Consider the following 11238-nt stretch of genomic DNA (forward strand, 5'->3'; position numbering starts at 1 on the left):
ACAAAAACTTAACGTCCTTGGTGGAGCTAATTATGTTTTAATATAACAAACAGCAGTGTTTTAAATTTTAAAAGAAAAGAAGCATTTAACTTGACTAAATTTGTCCTACCTTGAGATTTTCCTAATAGGGGGAATACATATCTGAAAAGGAAAAAACATTATATTTCTTTGTTGTTAAAATAACTCTATACAGTAAATCTGTTCGATATGTTATCCAGTTCTGCTTAGACTTAAAATTTAATTGAATCTTACTTATGCAATAAAGACATTCAAAACTACAAAGTTGTAAAATATGTGTTAGTTTTTTTTTTGTTTTTTTTATTTTTTTTTTACAGTGTCCTGTCTGGCAAGGTGCCAATAAGAATAATTGTCTTGATGCCAAAAGGAGCCCAACAGATTTTACTTTCACAAGTGTAGCGGTATCGCAATTGCCATACTGCTCCACTTGTTTCATGTATATAAATTGCTTTATTATAATTATGCAGGGAGTTTTACAGTTCATATGGACACTGCAATGTAAGTAGAGCAGAAAAACAGAAGAAGAAGAAGGAAAAAGAAAAAGAAAAAAAAGGACAAAAGATGAAAGAAAGAGGAGATAGGAAGGAGACAATGACAAAACATTTTCAGTCTGCTTCATCACCTGCAATGAGATGAGAAAAAAAAAGAACAGCACAACCAAAAGACATGGTACGAGATATACAATAAAGCAAACACCTTGAAACTATCGCTAAAGTAATATTATTAAGTCTGACATGTACTCTGTGTTACCTGAAGATATGAATGTGGGGTTTCTGTTTGGAAGTGAATCTCTAAGTACCTGAAGCCTAGCACCTGTAGTTGTTTGTGAGGGTGAACTTGTGCATGTAAAGTTTTAACCATAGAAAAAATGCTCAATAGTGGTTGTGGAGAGCCGGAGAGGCACACCCCCAGAGCACTGAGTCCAGCGCCGGGAGACCCAAAGCCCCAGGCGCCCAAAGGGACCCCAGAAGCGAAGGCACCAAGGCGGGGCCAGCCCCGGAAATCAGACCCCCACCAAGGGAGGAGGAGAGACAGCCACGAAGAAGCCCCCCAACCACCGCCATGCCGGCGCCCCGGGGAGCCGCGGGGACGAGTCCGCGGGCCCCGCCGGCAGCCGGCCACACCGAAGTAATATGTGTTAGTTTTTTAATTAGCACTGCATTCCAGACGTTTGTGGGGGTTTCCCTAGGAATTAAACAGAACTTCTTGTTTTTATGCAGTGATGGCTTTTTGACTTTGAAAAACGAGAGTAAAAATGAACAGTAAGTAACATAACCAATTGAAATCCAAAGCAGTATTTAAAGTTAGTGTGTTTTGTAGTACTATAAGATATTTATGCTGTTGTTAATTTAGAATGTAAATCAACAGAGATTATTGGACTACAGACCTTCTTGATTGGGAGTGAGTCTGAGGTTGTACGTTTTGTTTCCTTGTGCTCTGGAACCTCTGGAACGTGCAGTTCTCCTCTAAACTAGAAGGCAGTCATACGATACAATCATGTAGAATGTCCTACTTTGACATTCTAAAGTTAGTATATTAACCAAAAAATCGACAACAAATACAAATAAACATATTCTTTACAACAATAAACCCCGGATGGCTTATACAATATTCCTGCCTTTAAGATTTAGATTTTAGTTTTTATACAGGAGGGTTTGTGCCTGCAGTCCTCTACTACTTCTATGTAATTAAAGATAAAGATCAACTGCTTAACCTATTTCATGGATCTTTGTTCATTCTGCAACCATATCTGACATGAGCCTCAGCACTGATCACTGTGAACATGTTTTTTATTATATTAAGAATAGAAATAGTTAAAGTTTAACTCCAATAGAAACTTGTCCCTTTGGTGCATGCTTATATTATGTGTTCACTTCTGTGGTTAATGAACAGGAAAGAGACGAAGAGGCGTCAGGTTGCAGACAGAGAGTTTGGTTTTATTAACAACGTTTACTTTAAACCCATAAACCAATAATAGTAATAGTCTAAAACTTAAAACACAGTTTTGTTTTTTTTGCTAAACATGCACATGTTTACCTCTAATACAAATATTTAATGTGAAGTTGGCATGTTAACATGAAAGAGACCAAAATAGAATATAAATTATTATTAATGAAGCTCTAGCGAAAGTTCAATTGAAGAAACTCTGACTTACCTCCATCAATCAGAAGCCGATCCCTCTCTGAAGCAAGCCAATCAGCTTCGAACTACTCCACCACGAAGCCCAATCAGCGTCCTGCTTCCACTTTATAAACTCCCTCAAATCTCACCACAGCCGCTATCCTGCAATCGCAATGTCGGATTTCGATTCAGACGACAATTCAATTTTCCCCGCTCGGAGAAGCTCCCGTCTAGCCGCTCTCATCTCCTTCTTCCGCGTTACACTCCAAGGGTATATTGCCAGGCTTCGACCTAGACTCTGCTCAGATGTCTTAACGAGCCTCCCTCCTACCTCCTCGTGATTCATCTCCCTCGCCTTCCGCTTCAATCCGCTCCGATTCCTGGCCGCAAAAGGCATGCAAGTCCTCCGCTCCCCTCGCCAGGCGCAGAAGGCCTCCCGGATCTGTCCCAGCAGCAGTCACCGCTACGCCCGCTCCCTCTCATCGTTTCGATGCAGCCTTGGACCTTCTTCAGCTTCCTGATTCATAGCAGCTCCCCCGTCTAGTCCTTCTGGCGTTTAACAGCTCTCAGCCTCCCTCCGCTCCACCGGACTCTCTCACTCAATCCTTCGACGCTGTCCGCACGCTCCAAACGTGGGAATCCCTGCACTGCCACGTCATCCCTGCCGCTGTCTGCTCAGACGGACCTCCCCCTCCCCTCATTCACATTAGGGAACGCCCGCCCTGGGCCAGCCTTAGGGTAAGACGTATTCAACCATGTTTTCATTCATAATTTTCTATCTATTTGAGTTTGCTGTTATGCTTCGTCTGCCTCTATCAGGCATACTTATATTAACACACATGCTGATATTTTCACTAGCCCCGTTCTAATTATTCAGGGAAATATTTTAATTTAGTCTCTTATTCTTCCCTCCCCTGAAGTCGATCAGCAGGTCGCATCAGCAGGTGACGTCACAGTTTTCCTTAAATCATCCGATCTCCGTCTACCAGAGATCTTTCTATTGGCCTTTTTTTTTTTGGCCGCATTCGGCATCTATCGTGATTACTCAGAGCTTCTGCAGGAGTGCCATCCGATCAGTCTGTCCCCGCCGTGCACGCTTTATATATCGTACCTCAGTCTTAGCAGCCCGTCATCTTACCACCCCTTATTATTACTTCTGATTATCGTCTGTCTTCTTCTAAAAAATAAAAATAAAAATAAAAAATACACAAAACTGATGTTCTCCATCAGTCATTTCTAAATGCCAATTGCGCTCCTTGCTAGGTCAGCTAATTTGCATGCGCTTATTTCTCAAGGCCGCGCTTTCATTCCCAGTTGCTTGATCGGCAATTTCCGTCCCTCTCCTTGGTCAGATTACTGAACGTAGGCGCCGTTTGGATCCCCTGGTCTGACTGCTTCTAAATTGGAACAAAATTTCTTTTCTATGTCGACATTATCTATCTCCTGCCATGCTTCAAAAATTTTACGGATGCTGCATCCGTAGGTTTTGGGGGGTTCTTCAGGACAGGTGGTTCACGGGTTCATGGCCTCTTTATTCACACCCATTATGCTTGTGTGAGGTCTAACCCTAGCTAGCTTGCATCGTGGGGCTTTGGGAAGGAATCGCGTCCGCCCACTGCGATAACTTCGTAGTAGTTGAAGCCACTAATAAGTCACTCCTCCTCCCAGTCTCTCATGCCTTCATCAGAAGCATCACTGGCAGCAGTCACTAACGTTTCATCATCTCGGCGCGTCATGTTCAGGCATTCAAGCACTTTTATTCGCCAAGCGTTACCCTACGTCCACTCATGGTTCCTTCACCACCTCAGGATACTCTTAGAATCACGTGGCCTTCCCTCTAGTAGGTAATCTGGGCTCATTCTGGACCGAGCAGCTGCATTGCAGCTACTCGCGGGGTTCTGAGGCTTCCCTCAGCTCTGGGCCGATGGTTCACCAGCCTATACCTCATTCATCTGCCCAGAACTCTCACCAATTCTCTCAGCTCAGTGCTCTCTCTGCCTCTAGGTAACTCTATTACAAATACTGGTGGTGGTTCAACTCATTTTCATAATTTTCTGACCTAATCACGACCATCCTCTAACTCATTTTCTACTCCCACTCCTTATCAGTTTTCTTCTTTATTCCCTGCTTCATGCAGTCTTCCATGCTGTCTCCTTGCTATTCATGCTATCTTCATTCTGGCTCGCATTCATGCAATCTCACCTTTATGACAGGCATTTATATGCATTCTCCTGTGTGTCACGTCACGTCTGGTCTGTGTCTCGTCATGCATCCTTGACACCATTTAGCATGCATTCCCTAATGCATCAATTCTTCATATATGTTACCATCCGCAAGAATCATCCGCAAGATTCATTATCAGACTCATCTGCAAGATTCATTATCAGACTCATCTGCAAGATTCATTATCAGACTCATCCGCAAGATTCATTATCAGACTCATCCGCAAGATTCATCCCCTAATGCATCACATGCTCCCTATCTGTGTCTCGTCGTGTCTCGTCATGCATCCCTTACGCCATTTTGCTTGCATTTCCAATGCATCAATATGCACCATGTCTGCGTCTCGTCATGTCTGTATCCCGTCATGTTATATGTTCTGTATGGACTCATCCGCAAGATTCATTATCAGACTCATCCGCAAGATTCATTATCATCGTCATCATAATGGGATGCATCGTCGTCGTCATCATCATCATCATCCGCAGGATTCATCATCATCCGCAGGATTCATCATCATCGTCATCATCCGCAGGATTCATCATCATCGTCATCATCATCATGGGATCATCATCATCATCATCATCATGGGTTCATCATCATCATCATGGGTTCATCATGGGTAAATCATCATCATCATGGGTTCATCATCATCATCATCATCATGGGTTCATCATCATCATGGGTTCATCATCATCATGGGTTCATCATCATGATCATCATCATGGGTTCATCATCATCATCATGGGTTCATCATGGGTAAATCATCATCATCATGGGTTCATCATCATCATCATCATCATGGGTAAATCATCATCATCATGGGTTCATCATCATCATCATCATCATGGGTTCATCATCATCATGGGTTCATCATCATCATGGGTTCATCATCATGATCATCATGGGTTCATCATCATCATCATCATCATCATGGGTTCATCATCATCATCATGGGTAAATCATCATCGGTAAGTTCTCGGCGTCAACCGTGGTCGCCATCCTCATCAACAACCTGGCTCGGTAAGTTGTTCGCAAACCTTCTCAGCATTTCATTACGCATTCTTTATTCTGTCCCTAGCGTATGCCCTACGAGCATTCGGACTCTCCGGCCTCGACCTCGGCTTTTTGGGGGAACATCCCTATTCATATTCATCTACTCATGCATGTTAAAGCATAATTCAGCATGAATGTTCCTGCCGAGGTCTGAGCGCCAAAGACTATACTTTCTTATCAATAAATTTTTCTAATTATCTTTTCTCTCTGTGTGAGTTTTTCAGATTGAAATGAAGCTCTAGCGAAAGTTCAATTGAAGAAACTCTGACTTACCTCCATCAATCAGAAGCCGATCCGTCTCTGAAGCGAGCCAATCAGCTTCGAACTACTCCACCACGAAGCCCAATCAGCGTCCTGCTTCCACTTTATAAACTCCCTCAAATCTCACCACAGCCGCTATCCTGCAATCGCAATGTCAGATTTCGATTCAGACGACAATTCACCCACCTCCATCCCCTTCTCCGCCATCGCCGCTGAATCGTCCTCCATGACACGACTTCACCTCAACCTCATCAGAGAGTATTAATCCCAGTTGTCACCATCCCTCGTCTCATCGCATTGGTCCGGCAGAAGACCACCATGTTGAGCCCGGTTCTGCCAGAGGTTTCTTCCCAAAGGGGAGTTTTTCCTCTCCACTGTCGCTTCATGCTTGCTCATCATGGACACTTCACGGTACCTGCATCACCGAGCAGGACCTCTATATCCCGAGTCTGAGTGAAGCCCCGGCGTCAGCTCCCTCAGTCTTCTAGTCCCACAATTCTGCCCAGCAGATCACCTCGTCAACCAGCTCGGATTAAACCACCACCAGTTTCAGGCCCGGGGGGAACATCCCTATTCATATTCATCTACTCATGCATGTTAAAGCATAATTCAGCATGAATGTTCCTGCCGAGGTCTGAGCGCCAAAGACTATACTTTCTTATCAATAAATTTTTCTAATTATCTTTTCTCTCTGTGTGAGTTTTTCAGATTGAATTATCAATGTTAAAACACACTAAATATGAATAAATGAAAAAAGGTGTTACATTTGTTTGTTGTAATTGCCATTGAGGTCATATGCTTTTATTTTGGTAACACTCATGAATGCAACTATGGTAAAGGAATGAGAGTAGACATGAAAGGAATAACAGCGGTACAGAAATAGGGTTAACAGCAAAACAGAAAAATGACACAAAGTAATTCAATTTTAGCTGTAGTTGAAACAAGCATAGTAACCGGGGTTTAAGCATTTAAATATAAATCCTTTATTGTCACACAATGGGAAAATTCACTCTCTGCATTTAATCCATCCACTTGGGGAGTATTGGCAGCCCAGGGAGCAGTCTGGGGTTAAGGGTCTTGCTCAGGGACCCAGAGTGGCAGTCCGATGGAGGCTGTGGGGCTTAAACTCAGAACCTCTGGGACCCAAGCGCAACGCTCTAACCACTAGGACAGCACTCACAACATTTAACCCTTTTTTACATGTAAATATACGGTTGTGTAATATGACAAATAAAGTAATTGTAAATTTAAAGTATGTGATGAGCCTAAAATGAATTATACTAATGTAATGAGGTACGGTACGCATAACAAAAGACGGTTGAAAGGATTTTAACTATTACTATCTGTTCTTGTTTACCGCTTGATATGAATGGCTTACCTAAATCATCATTTAACCGTCAGTTCTGGCCTTCTCCATATCTGACTCATTCAGTTATCTGTGATAATGTTGTGGTTTAATTTGAACTTACAGTTTTTACATTTTCATTTATAAGTTTGAAATAATATGCTCCATAATTTACTTTCTTTTTCCTAATGCAAAGTATGTAAAATATATCTATAATTATCTAGGATACCTGAGATGTAAATATGATTATACAAAAATTTGATGCTCATTGGCTTCTACAGCATCTTTCAGTTCTGTGGAAACAAGGTCTCTTGATAATAAATTCCTCTGTGTGGGGGAGGATTTATGGCTGAAGTGCGTGAGCTTTATGGATATAAATGCTGGCTTTTCCTGACCACATCTTTACCACTCTTGTAGCCTGGGGACATTTTTGGTTGGTAGCACTTCGTTGTTTCCAGGATAATTTGCTTATTCCTAATATACCATTGTTTGTTATTAAACATATTAACAGAATGTTTTTTTTTTTTTTTGCTTTACCTCTAGTAACATCTGCATGAGTATTCATATTTATTTAAACTTTTAAAATATGCTAAACATGCAGATTTCTAATCTGAAGGTTGAATTTTCTGTTATTCATTTCTAGTGGGATTTCTGAACATGGCACTGTTTGTTTATCTGCTACTGATGTGTGGTAAGTAGCTACTTTATTCTGTATCTAATTCCTTTATTATTCAAATCTCCTCTTAGGCGTTTCAAATCAAACTGACTTAAAGCTTTACTCAGAAAAATATTGCGTAGCTTCTAAGCAGTTCAGTTTCTAAAGTAGATTTAATTTTAGAGGTTGTTACATAATCATCTAGATAGTTTTTCACAGTATATTATCTAAACTATACAGTATATGTGCAACAGTGGCGTAAGATTTAGGAGACCAGAGAGTTGCCGCCGGTTCCCACCTCAGCTCTGTCTATCTATGTTGATGTGTCTTTGGGAAAAGACCTTAATCCATATTGTATACTGATGGTGCTGTTGGTGGTCAGACGGCTCAGTGGCATCTCTGTACAAAGGCCTAACCTCTGTAAGTGAGGAGAGTCTGATGGGGAACTGTGGATACAATCTAGCTTCACTACATTATTGTGTCAGTGACTGCATGAGTGGGTGAATGAATGCGAATATACAGTAACACTAAATCAAAATACTTATATTAAACTCATATTTTGTAAACTTCTGTTTTTTTTACAGCTTCCATCAAGGTGTTCTTCGTCTCAGCACATTCACATTGTGACGTCTCTTTGGACAGGTGTCCATCAGAGATTAGCTACTATCTTCAGAACAATGAAAATTGTGATTTTATTCTCAGTTTTTGTAACCCTGCTGGAAACAAACACATTTTGACATTTAATACGACGAAGAACAGGGGAAATGAGGTTACAATTATAATAAATGGATCCACAGAAACAGTAAAAGGTGAGCAACCAAAGAGCATTGTTCTACCTCCGTTTTTAAAGATTTAGTTTATGGGTAACAGACAAAAATGTGATGGATGATTAGGGTAAATCTTTCTATTTTAACATAACAAATGTTTATATTAAAACAACACTTAGTATTTCTAAAAGTGCTCACAAGAACATTTTCTGTACTTTGCTACAATGCATTTTCAGTTAATGGGAGTCCAAATCCTGTTGAAAAGATATTTGAAATTTCCCCTCCAGTAACCTGGTGTAACATGAGGTAATTATTCTGTTGAGATGTTATTTTACTATGAATTTATGTTTATTCTGTTACATATGAAGACTTATGATATTGAATTAAAACAAAACCATTCATCTTTCTTTTCCAGAGCAAAACTAAACTTCACTTTAAATAAACTCCCTGGTAATGAAGTGAGAGTAAACGTTTCTGCAGTTCCATTCTTTGTTGGTCCCATTAGCAACTCAATTTCCAATCCTTCATTTTCCTGTTCGCCTCTGACCAATTCTACTTCTTCATCCAACGAACATACAATCAAAATCCTTTTAGAGGATTTTCGAGGCAAGTACTCAAAAAATCTGTAAAGATTTGCAGCTATTAATTTAATGGTAGTTTTTTTTTTTTTTTCATTAATTTCTAGAGTTAACAGTGAACTGAAACACTCTTTAGAGCACATAAAACATTACACATTTACTGTAATGCCTAACAGAAGTATTTTTGAACATTTGTACATCTATCACACTTTAACCAAACACCTAAATATATCTGTTATTGTAAACACAGAGGGAAATTCCATGTTTTATAAACAAACCTTTAGAGAACAGCTGAATTTATACAGACAATAAATTATTCATAGGTGTATTATATTTGCCTATTTTTCAGAACTTTAGAAGGTAATTGCTGGCACTATTATATATTAGAGTAAAATACTGTAGAAAAGGATTTGAATATAGCTGCACGCACAGCTTTTTAGATATTTATTTAAATTTAATGCAAACAGCATACATTTCTCCTTCCATTACCCAATTGTTTACCTTATGGTGTAAAAAAAAATCTCACTGAAATATATAAAAATTTGGATTTGTAAAGTTATTAAATGTGAAAAGACTAATAAATAATTTTGCAAGAAATTATCTATTATCTTTACTAATATCCTTTTTTTTTAGGTGCTATTTGCAACACCACATCTCTAAAATTTAACCAGACCCATGTCAGCTGGATTAAAGCCTTGCAGAATTGCAGAAGTTTAAAATCTGAACTGGTTCAAATGAAAACCCAAAGAGTGTGGGATGAATTAAAAAGTCTCCTGGAGAATAGGACAGAATTGGGGAATGGAGTCTGGGTCGGTCTGGAGCGGTCCATTTTCGGCACAAACTTAAAGTGGAAATGGATATCAGGATCAAACCTTCTCAAAACATTCACCCCTACAGACCCCTTGAACAACCACTGTGGAAAGATTGTCAGGGAAAATCCATCTAAGGAACTGAAACTGCGGGATGAAAACTGTCATGAAGAATTACCTTCTATCTGCCAAGGTGAGATGAGGTTTCGACCCAGTTTGGAAGTTGCAATCAGAATGTTTATTTACGAACTGGAGGTGTTTATATTTCGGAAGTTGTTATTTTGTGCTTCTACTGAAACATTTGGGAATATTTCACTGCTGTCAAATTAGACTTTAAGCTTCAACGTTTTTAAAATAAAAAATGTAATTTGTTTTTCTTCTTTATTTCAGGTAATTGAACCTATTCCTGAATGGAGATTGAGAAAGCAGAGAAAACATCCCTGTTAATGTCTTCACTTATATCGCTTTATTCTTACTGCTTTTTTAGGATCCATTATTTCTACTTTTTAGTTTCTGACAAGGTTTAAACCCATTTTGTTAAATATAGTATCTTTAACAGAGGTCTCTTATACAGAGGTCTGTACAGAGAAAATCACCTTAGGCTATGTAAAGCATTTTATTCTATTTTCATTTAATCAGGAAACAGTAACTAATTTGCATAAAGGACCTAGGAAGGCTAAATGATTGTATAAAAGAGCCCACAGTTTGTATATATAGCAAAATTATTATCTGAATTGAGATATATCCAGTTTTAAGTTTGTTTCTTTCTGAGTTTATTAAGTTCTAGATTCTTGAATGCAGCATTGCTTTTCAGATGAATACTTTTCAGAAATAAACAATAATAAATAATATATAATAAATAAATAATACTTTTAAGGGGAAAAAAAGTGAAATGTTAGAACAGTACAATTTACAGTCATGTTTATATTATTGTTTTTATATATTTTTTTTACTTTTTTTCAAGGCTGCACTTAAAAAAAAGAAATTGTCAAGAGAGCTGTTCTTAGCGAAATTTCTTTTTATTTCACACTTGTGTATAAAAAATGACAAATAGATCTCTCTAAGTCTAAGATGTTAGTGAATGGACAGTTCTGCTTTATTTGTGCTGCACTTTATTGCGCTTTTTTTCTTTATTCATGACCAATCTTGGCTGTTTTAACACTAACCTGTACTTTCTTGGTTGTTTTGTGTAAACACTAGAAGGTAAATCTAAAGAAGTAATGTTGTCTTAAGTTAATACTGAGCTAATGTTTCTGTGTGGTCATCTCAAAGTAAAAGAGATAGTAGTAAGTAGGGCTGGGCAATATGAGAAATAAATCATTTTTTTATATTTTAAATTTCAATGGTAACATGGAATATTTATTTACCGGTATGCTTAAATTTTTCTTTTCATAAAGTAATTATAAAA

At 38.9% G+C, this 11238-nt stretch overlaps 1 long non-coding RNA gene across 1 annotated transcript; it reads left to right on the forward strand.

Annotated features, from left to right (window-relative positions):
* Positions 1-7429: 7429 nt before the first annotated feature.
* Positions 7430-8419, forward strand: LOC119771781. The gene is made up of 3 exons (XR_005279182.1): positions 7430-7454; positions 7665-7712; positions 8261-8419. It is a non-coding gene; the product is annotated as an uncharacterized LOC119771781 (long non-coding RNA).
* The last annotated feature ends 2819 nt before the right edge of the window (positions 8420-11238 follow it).

This window comes from Cyprinodon tularosa, unplaced genomic scaffold (assembly GCF_016077235.1).
Source record: "Cyprinodon tularosa strain WSP-4 unplaced genomic scaffold, ASM1607723v1 ctg69, whole genome shotgun sequence".
In the NCBI taxonomy this organism is placed as follows: domain Eukaryota; kingdom Metazoa; phylum Chordata; class Actinopteri; order Cyprinodontiformes; family Cyprinodontidae; genus Cyprinodon; species Cyprinodon tularosa.